The 8,332-nt window shown below is 40.7% G+C and overlaps 1 pseudogene; it reads left to right on the plus strand.

Moving 5' to 3' along the window:
• Window positions 1-3,191: 3,191 nt before the first annotated feature.
• On the plus strand, window positions 3,192-3,554 carry LOC139014601 (ATP synthase membrane subunit K, mitochondrial pseudogene; annotated as a pseudogene).
• The last annotated feature ends 4,778 nt before the right edge of the window (window positions 3,555-8,332 follow it).

Consider the following 8,332-nt stretch of genomic DNA (forward strand, 5'->3'; position numbering starts at 1 on the left):
AGTGCTCAAAGAAGCTACCAGCTTTCTCTGAAACAAGCGTGGTCACGGTCTGATTTTGAAAAGCTCTTCGGCTCATAGCATAAGAAGCCCCCAGAGCCTATGAGAATGGAGTTGCCAAATGGAATATAAAAACAGTGACTGTTCTGTGCTGTCCTTGACATCACTGTTTGCTCTGTGGTTCACTGTGCTCATGAAATGACACCCGTCACCCAGAGCAGCAAAAGTAGCCAACTCTAAAGCCTGCACAAAATTGAGCTGCTCAGGAAGAATATAAAGCCCTTTTCTCTGAGAGCAATGTTTTAAGTAGTCATCAAAATACGAATTTTTTAAACTTTGCAAAGCTTTTTTCACATGACAGAGATGGTCATGTTAACATCGAGAGAGTAGTGTACCCTGTAAATTGTGGCTCCATTAAACTTATTACAAAATAGGTGACTATAGCTTTATTTTAAGGACGCATAAGGGGCAATCTCAAGCACCAGAGGTATCTTAAAATAAATATGACAAGCACCCTCTCTACAATCAGAAGATCAGTAGGTTTTACAGATATTAGCATTTCTATCCTTTCCTTAATGCTTGTTTATTTAGCTGAAGGCCTATTTGGGTTGTTCATTAGCATTTCAAAAGAGGATTGTTTGTTTTTTGGGTTGCACGTTGATGAAGCCCACATTTTCATTATTTTGGGTGGGGGTAGTCTGAGTACGAATAGTGGGAAGAGGAAGAATCTTGAAAACAGAGGAGGATCTTAATTCAAATTGAGATTTGATGATTTCGCTCTTTGGGTCTGGGCAAGTTAATTCCACCCCTCTGAGCCACCGTCTATTTTTCTACAAATCGCAGGTTTGTATTGGCAATAAAATAAAATACCGTACATTGGGGCCTGGCATACAATGGAGCCCCGTACTTTTGCTCATTCTTCCTTGTGGTAAACATCCCTAATTAGTAATCACACCTGGTTTTGGAGTCTCCCCATCACGTGAGGCCTGATCACTCAGGGCGGCACCGGCCAGGCCCAGCATTGCCGAGATTCCTCCTACCATTCCCAAATTCTCCTCGTTTTTAAACACTCTCTGTCCTTTTCCCCAGGTCAAAGGAAAGGGGATGATCTCTACAATAAAAAACAGACTTATTTTTTCCATCAACCTGTTGAATATTTCCTAATTACCCCTCTGTGTCCTAAGGAATGATGTAAGCACTCCAAAGGAATTTCTCACCCAGCATTCCTACCTTCCCTTGCTGAAACCTGGACTGGTCATTACTACTATTTTTGTGGGATTTTTAAAAAACAAACAAGTATCTCTGTGTTTTTGCTGTCCTTGAATTGTTATGTATGGTTAAAAAGAGAGCGTTGATGTTAAGTTACACGGTCCTTGTATCCTATCGACCCTTAAGTCTAGCTTTGATATTTTATAGACTCCAGGGCCCGACCTATTGGCCAGTCCTGATGAGCCCACAGTCAAGCCTGAAGGGCCGACCTTCCCACTGGTTTGCAATCAGGAAGCTGACAACCTCCCAGCCAGCCACCCGTCAAAGTTCCTGCTGGTGACTCTCTCCCCCAGCAAGCAGTCTCCCTTCCCCCACTTTCCCAAACATCTTGGACATCTCAAATAATCCCAATTACACTCAGGTTGTTTAAACAAACAGCAGCACAATTCCCCAGCCCTGAGCCCCAGCTGAGCGATTCCCTTGGGCCCATTCTCACCATCACCACCACCCCACTCCCCACCGCAAGCCACTTTCAGGCAAGAGCAGCCCCAGCAGAGACAATGGCTCTGCGTTCACAGTGGGCAGTTTTCCGTGTCTAAATGTTTGCAGACACTTGGTAAAGTGTCCCAGGCCAAGTTTCCAAAGGACAATACCTCCACGCTGCGTTTGTTTAAGCAGGCAATCCCAGATAAGAGGGTGGCTGCCTCCCTCCTTCAAAAGCCAAGAATGCAAGACGGGCTGGAGGCAATGCTGTGGGAGACTGGGGCAAATTCCACTGGAACCGGAGTACCTGAGTCCCTCTCTCCACTCCTACCCTCCCTTCAAAGACTGGATTTACCCTCTGGAAAATCTGAAATCAGGGAATTGGTGGGGTTTTTAAGAATTTCTGAAATAAGATAATGGAGCCGGAAAGGGTTCAGTTTTCAATTTTGTAGCTGGATTGGAGACAAGACCATGGGGCCCTGCAGAAGGACTGACTACACCTTCCCCATGGGGCAGCCCACATCTTGTGAAATCCCAGTCAGCATCCAGCACCTTACATTTTCTGTTGGCATGTTAAAAAGAAAAAGAACCCATTTTTAAGACCTCTGGGTCTCTTCAGGCCATTTCTGCAAGGGCTGCCACCAAACCTGTAAGGATCAACAGTTTGATGGGCACCATCCACAATTCATTTATTAACCCAACAAATATTTATAGGTTATCTACTTAGATGAAACCCATAATAGTACAGGGACTGGGAACCATGTTGAAGTCAAGTCTCTCACATATGATAGAAAGTGATAAGTATCTTAAGCAGAGCAAAGACACTGGGAGTTCAAAGAAATGACTTCCGGTGGGTGGAGGAAAGCTGATTGGAGAAAGCATCTCAGAGGAACTATTTGAGTCAGTCCTTGAACAGCTGACATCAGCAAAGATGGGAACAAGCTCTGAAGTCAGGCTATGGATGGGCTCTTCCCCACATATTTCTAGTTCTTGCTACATCTGCTTGGTTCTTCATCCATTTAAAACAGAAGTTCTTATATTTTCTGAGTCACAGACTTAAGAGAATCTCTTGACTCTCCAGAAAAACATAGGTCACCAAAGTATGGCACCCAATTGCAGAGCATTTGGGCATCCTCGTTCAGGAATCTCAGTTAAAAATCCTTAGGTTTGGCCCTGACCAGTTTGGCTCAGTGGCTGAAAAGTCCCAGGTTCGATTCCGGTCAAGGGCATGTACCTTGGTTGCGGTCACATCCCCAGTAGGGGGTGTGCAGGAGGCAGCTGATGGATGTTTCTCTCTCATGGATGTTTCTAACTCTCTATCCCTCTCCCTTCCTCTCTGTAAAAAATCAATAAAATATATTTTTTTAAAAATCCTTAGGTTTGGCCCTGACCGATAGCTCAGTTGATTAGAGCATCGCCAAGTTTGTGAGTTCCATCCTTAAGCCACATATAAGAATCAACCAATGGAACGGGTGCTGGGGAGGCGCTTCTTCCGGCGGGCCGAGGGGTAGCTCCGGAAGTTGAAGGACACAGCCTGCGGAATTCGTGCTTTTTAGCAAGATTGAAATCATGGCAGGTCCAGAAGCTGATGCCCAATTCCAGTTCATTGGTATCAAAAAATATTTCAACTCTTATACTCTCACAGGTAGAATGAATTGTGTAATGGCTACATATGGAAGCATTGCTTTGCTGATTTTATACTTCAAGTTAAGGTCCAAAAAATCTCCAGCTGTGAAAGCAACATGAAAAGATAATAAACTGTACCTCATCTGTTAATTTCCCATGCCTGGAGAAGCTAATGTCAACTCATCATGTGATACTCAATTTGTACAATAAATTATGAAGCTGGAAAAAAAAAAAAAGAATCAACCAATGAATGCATAAATAAGTGGAGAGACAGATTGATGTTTCTCTCTCTCTCTCTCTCTCTCTCAAAATAAATAAATAAAATTTAAAATAAAAAAGAATCCTTGGGCCTTAGCTGATTTGGCTCAGTGAATAGAATGAGCCTGTACACTGAAGGGTCCCTGGTTAGATTCTGGTCAAGGGCACAAGCCAGGTTGCAGTCTTAATCCCCAGTAGGGGGCGTACATGAGGCAGCCGATCAATGATTCTCTCTCATTACTGATGTTTCTATCTCTCTCTCCCTCTCCCTTCTTCTCTGAAATTTTTTTTAAAGAGACTATTTTAAAAAATTTCTTGGGTTTGAATGTTGGTGTCAGCAGACCCATTTTTGTAGCATTGAGAGAAAAACAAAATTTCCATTTATCTATCCTTTACATTTTCCATCCATATTTTTTGAGTTAAACATTATATGTGGTCTACAAACCCTAAAGGAGAAAAGAAAGGGTTTCTTCATTTTTCATGTCATTTGAAAAGCCCATTTACCTAAAGAGCAATACCTTGTACCACCACCCCGGTACAAGGCTGTCATATTTCACCTACGATAGCCTGTCTGACCTATTGTACCTTGTTTGGGTTGCAATTTTTGAAGCAGGTCTTTCAAAAGCCCCAAAACTGACACTGAGTGTTTTTCACAAAGGAATCTAAATCAGACTTCAGCATTTCCTTCTACAATCCCTGAGAGCGGTGAATCCAGGTGGAGGGATTTTGACTTAATGTCATTCCACCAAGATGGGACAGTGTGTGGCTCCAAGCTTTGCTCAAGTCTGCACACCACACCTACTGTGTGAATGAAAAAAAAGAATGATTCAGGGAGTAAATGAGAGGTTTTATAATAGAACAGATGGGGCAAATATACATGGGGTTTTGGTGAGAGCAAAATTTAGTCACTTTATAAGATTGTTCATTCCAGAACACTATGTCCAAATAAAATAGATATTTTAAAATTAATATGATTAGCTCATAATTTAAGAATATTAGGCTACAAATCCTAAAAATATAGAAACGTATCTTAATTTGACATTTAAAATCATTGTAAATTCACCTGCAGTTGTAAGAAAAAAGACAAAGAGATCCTGTGTACCTTCTACCCAGTTTACCCAAATGACAACATCTTGCAAAACGATAGCACAATATACAACCAGAATATTGACAACATTACAGTGAAGATACAGAACAGACCCCCCCACACACACAAGGGGAACTCCTGTTGTCCTTTTAGAGCCACAACCATCTCCCTCCTAAGCCACCACCTCCTTCATGCCAGGTAATTACTAATTTGTTCATTTCCGTAATTTTGACATCTCAAGAATGTTATATAAATGGATTCATACAGTATGGATATGGGGGGGGTGGTTGGCTTTTTTTCCTACTCAACATAAAGTTGTTGCATGTATCATTCAACTGTGTTGGGTGTTGTTGTTTTTTGTTACTGCTAAGTAGCATTCCATGGTGTAACCATTGTTCAATCACTCACCCATTAGATTGGAGTTGTGTCCAGTTTGGGGCTATTAGAAGTAAAGCTGCTATAAACATCCATGTACAGGCTTTTGTTGAACATAAGTTTTCGTTCCTCTGAGATACATGTCCAGGGATGTAATTCCTGGGTCATATCATAGTTGCATATTTAGTTTTTTAGGAAACTGACCAACTGTTTTCCAGAGTGACTGTAACCATATTACATTCCTGCCAGCAACGTATGCTGGTCTTCTGCACATCTCCACAAGCAGAAATAGTGTTGTCACTACTTTGCTTATTTAGCCATTCTGACAGGTAGCCAGTGATATCTCATTATGGTTTTAATTTGCACATCCTTACTAGCTAATGATATTGACCATCTTTTCATGTGCTGATTTGCCATATGTATATTCTCTTCAGTAGAATGTCTTTTTTTTTTTCTTTTGCCCATTTTCTGATTGGATTGTTTGTTTTTACTGTAGGGTTTTTGAGGGTTCTTTATATAATCTAGATACCAGTCCTTTGTCAGACATATATGTTGCAAAATATTTTGTCCCAGTCTTTTTTTAAAATATATTTTTACTGATTTCAGAGAGGAAGGGAGAGATAGAAACATCAATGAGAGAGAATCATTGATCGGTTACCTCCTGCACACCCCCTACCTGGGATAGAGCCTGCAGCCATGTGCCCTTAACCGGAATCAAACCCAAGACCCTTCAGTCCATAGGCTGACACTCTATCCACTGAGCCAAACCAGCTAGGGCTGGTATCAGGGTAATATTAGCTCATAAAATAACTTGGGAACTGTTCCCTCTTCTATTTTCTGGGAAAATTATGTGGAATTGGTGAGAATTCTTGTTTAAACATTTGATAGAATTCTTCTCTGAAATCATCTAAGCCTAAAGATTTCTTTTTGTAGGAGGATTAAATATTAATTCAATTTCCTTAATAATTATAGGGCTATTTAAATTATGTATTTCCTATTGGGTGAGTTGTGATAGTTTTTCAAAGAATTAGTCATTTCACCTAAGTTATTGCAAATCTAAATTTATGGGTTGATTATAGTATTCCCTATTGTCCTTTTGATATCTTTAGAATATATAGTGATAGGCCCTATTTACTCCTGATATTGAAAGTTTGTGTTGCCCAGCCAGCGTAGCTCAGTGGTTGAGCGTCAACCTATGAACCAGGAGGTCAGGGTTCCATTCCCTGTCAGGGCACATGCCCAGGTTCCAAGCTCAATCCCCAGTGTGGGGTGTGCAGGAAGCAGCCTATCAATGATTCTCTCTCATCATTGATGTTTCTATCTCTCTCTCCCTTTCCCTTTCTCTCTGAAACTAATAAAAATATATATTTTTTAAAAAAACAACTTGTGTCTTCTCTCTTCTTTGTCTCTCTTGCTAGTCATTTGTCAATTTTATTGATTATTTTAAAGAATCAGCTCTTTGGTCCATTGATTTTTCTCTATTACAGTTTGTTTTCAATTGCATTGTTTTCTGCTCTTTATTATTCCCTTTCTTCTGCTTGACATGGGTTTATTTTCTCTTCTTGTTCTAGTTTCTTGAGGTGGGAACTTAGCTTATTGATTTCAGACTTTCTTTTTTTTATAATGTAAGCATTTAATGCTACAAATTTCCTTCTCAGCACTGCTTTGGCTGTATACCACAAATTTTCATTTGCATATATTTTCACCTTGGGACTTACATGTTTAGTTTCTCTTTGTGTTTAGTTTTCAAATGTTTGAAGATTCTCTTGTTACCTTTACGGATTGATTCCTGGTTTGATTCCATTCTTGTCATAGACACTAGGTAGGGTTTCAGTTCTTCTAATGATATATGTATATGTTTTCTTCATGTATGTATAAATGCATCTTTACACATATCTATGATTGCATCTGTAATGTGTTATATATTTTGTGCTGGGGTCTAGCCCCAGCAGGTTGGGCGCCAGTTGCTGGGGTCCAATCCCAGCGGGTCCAGGGGTCCCCAAAGGTGTGGACGGAGTCGGCGAAGAATGAAGGACTCAAAGGCAGCATTCAGTTGATCAGCATGGTTGGGTTCTCCCTCCAGGACCTCCAGCCAAGTTCTGTCTAGGTTCTCCAGGCAAGTTCTGTAGCCAGGTTCTGTCCAGGATCTTTTGCCATGTTCTCTTGCTAGGTTCTGTCTCTAGGTTCTGTTGCCAGGTTCTGCGTAGGATCTCCAGCCAAGTCCTGTCTCTAGGTTCTGTGTCTAGGTTCTGTCTCTAGGTTCTGTCTCTAGGTTCTTCTCTAGGTTCTGTCTTCTGTTGTCTTGTTACATCTGTATTTATACCAGTTGATTTTAATCCTATCAATTTCTATTCCAAAGGTTAGGGCATTTCTTATCTCCATTCCAGGGAATAAAGATTTGCTTAAAAGTGGTCTACCAATATCCCCAAGAACTTACTTGAGACACTAGCTTCCTGTTTATCTGAAAACACTAGCCCCTTTAGTCTTTCTATTAAATAAGGCTATTTTTCAGAGCAAGTAACTGAATCTTGCATTAAAAAGTTTTTTTTTATCAGTAATCTTGAAACAAAAAATACCAGCAGCTCTAAATGTCCATTGTTTGATGTCACATCTTCCTGAATCAGACTTTCTTCCAAACGAGAGAGACATGGAAGGTGGCTAAAAAGAGGATCCATAGGAAGATGAAGGTCTTTACTTTGCTAAATATCAACTAAGGGGGTCCATAACACGTACCCTACTTTTACCTCTCTATCAAATTTAAAGAGCCACATGTAGAATAAAAGAAAGTTTAGGATCATTCTCCCAAAAAAAGCCCCTACTTGATAAGGAATGTAAAAGTGAGGAAGTAACTGGTGAGATCAAAAGAAGGGATAGGACAGGGGAAGTTTTCCATTCCTTCAATTGGCTTTTCTAATTTTGACTGCCACAATTTTATAATAATAATCTATTAAATCACTCTGGGCTCTGAAAATGCCTTGATTGAGTCTGCACCCCAGGGGATAATCTATATTTTTAAAAGAATTTGTTTATTAACACCAACAAAAAACATAAGCCTGCGCCCATACTCTTTAATGGATTGCTCAGAGTGGGATGGGTGCTGATTCACTTCCAAAGGCTCTGATGAGCAGGCCAGGAAGGTTTTCCCAGTAGAGACCCACCCCTCTGCTCCCAGCCCCTCCTTCCCAGGATAAACACAAAGCAGAGACTAAGCTCCCAGCGGGATGACCTATAAGTGACCCTTGGACTGACCTAACACTCTGGTCACTCTCACCGACAGATTTGTTTATCTTGGAACCT

Source organism: Myotis yumanensis, unplaced genomic scaffold, assembly GCF_028538775.1.
Source record: "Myotis yumanensis isolate MYYU_CA2020_CCGP unplaced genomic scaffold, mMyoYum1.0.hap1 SCAF_7, whole genome shotgun sequence".
Taxonomy (NCBI): Eukaryota; Metazoa; Chordata; class Mammalia; order Chiroptera; family Vespertilionidae; genus Myotis; species Myotis yumanensis.